Genomic DNA, 1,797 nt, shown 5'->3' with positions numbered 1-1,797 from the left:
CTATCCCAGGAACCGTGTACAATGCAGACTTCTCCGAGATAGCACAGCGACAATGGACACTGCTTGACTCACATCCTAGCAAAGGGACTTCCTAGCCAGCTGGAAGAAACTATGAAAGGGGGGGTAGAGACATCATGAGTTGCCCTCTCTCCCCCACAACTCAACACCTGTAAACACATCTGGAGGACAAACACTGAACTGAAATAATTCAGAAATCAGAAGAGAATAATAATAGTACATTCAAACCAAAGTCCCCAAACACACTAGTAGTGGTTTTTCAGCAGAAAATTTTCAGTTTGGGGAATTTTGTTTTCTCAGTCAGACTTTGCCAAGGGAAGCAGAGAGAAAATGGTTGAGTTGTCTCCTTCAGAACAGCTTGGCCTAGACACTAGCTCTGGTTCACTGATCTGGCAATGCTCAGGTTTGGGGTATTTTAATTATTTGAGGAGGTCAAACGGTGTTTGGGGGAGATTAAGAGGCTGTTCCCTTTTGAGATAAAAACTAAGAAATGCAGGACTAGAGAATTTTTTTAGAAATCTGGGATTTAGACATTTTATTTGAAGCAACAGGGGGAGGCAGCTGAGATTCTGAGAAAGGTTTTGTTTGATCTGTCATTGTACCAAGGGGGGAGATGGTTGTCTATAAAGGAGAGTGAAGAGTAAATGCAGCTTATGAGGATGGGGTTTGAACCCATGCGTGTAGAGCACAATAGATTACTAGTCCATCACCTTAACCACTCAGCTACCTCATCTGAGCAGCTAAGACAGGGACAGGAGGCGAACTCTAAGGCCGGCAGAGATAGGGACACTAATGAGTTTTTAAATACTAAGCGTAAGCAGGGTCTGAATGAGCTCCCCCCTCACATCTAGTGAGGAGCTGGGGGAAGACTTCAGGAACAGGCCGTGTTTGCATAGACACCCCTACTCTGCCTAGCTATGCAGCATGGTGGGGCCGCTTCCCCAAAATGACGAGTTTGGGATGGTGGTGGGTTACAAATCACTTTAGCATTGAGTGGAATGAAATGTTATTCTCCTTCCTGTACGAGTGAAGGGCAGCGGAACGTACCTAGGCCGTCCTGACGGAGGGGTGGGTGGGGGAGGAATCGCTTTCATTGGACTGCAGAGAAGTGATTGAGGACGTCACCCTAACCCAGTGGTCCCCAAACATTTCACACTGCGCCCTCGTATCCATGGCTGTGGCCCCTCGGAAGCCGCGGTCGAGAACCAGGGCTGGGAGTGGGGCCGGTGCTTGCTGGCGAGAGGGGTGTGGACAGGGGTAAGGGGGTCGAGGCCGGGCTGGGAGCCAGGGGCCCAGGCTGAGGGTGGGGTTGGGGAAGAGCTGGGACAGAGTGGGGCTGAGTGGGGCTCCCTCCCTGCCCTCCATGGGGGCTGGCTCAGGTCCTGAGGTGCCCCCATCAATCTTCCCCTGTGTCCCCCTAGGAGTCACGCCCCACATTTTGGGGACCACTGACCCCTACTCGCTAAGCAGGGGCTGGTGATGCCAAAGCCCAGGGAAAGGGAGAACAAGTTCAGGGGCCCCAGCACCGGAACCCTGCCCGCCCCCACTTCTGTGTGTGGCTCCGCCCCCTTCCACACCTTCCACCCACGGCCCCATCCACTGTCACCTCTGTTCCACCCCTTCCCCCACTGGCCCCACCCTGTCACTCCTTTACCCCGGCCCCGCTGCGGCCCCGAGACCAGAGACGCTCTGTGCCCCTGCTGCAGCCCCCGGGCCGTAGCAGGGAGTGGGAGCTCCTCCAGCCCTGGGGCTGACATGGGGGAGACTTTTCCAGGGGGG

At 54.0% G+C, this 1,797-nt stretch overlaps 1 non-coding gene across 1 annotated transcript; it reads right to left on the bottom strand.

Annotated features, from left to right (window-relative positions):
• Positions 1-669: 669 nt before the first annotated feature.
• On the bottom strand, positions 670-751 carry TRNAT-AGU. The gene has a single exon. It is a non-coding gene; the product is annotated as a tRNA-Thr (tRNA).
• Positions 752-1,797: the final 1,046 nt, after the last annotated feature.

This window comes from Mauremys reevesii, linkage group 14 (assembly GCF_016161935.1).
Source record: "Mauremys reevesii isolate NIE-2019 linkage group 14, ASM1616193v1, whole genome shotgun sequence".
In the NCBI taxonomy this organism is placed as follows: domain Eukaryota; kingdom Metazoa; phylum Chordata; order Testudines; family Geoemydidae; genus Mauremys; species Mauremys reevesii.
Note: the sequence above shows the minus strand (reverse complement) of the source record. Positions and strands in the feature narration are given on the sequence as shown.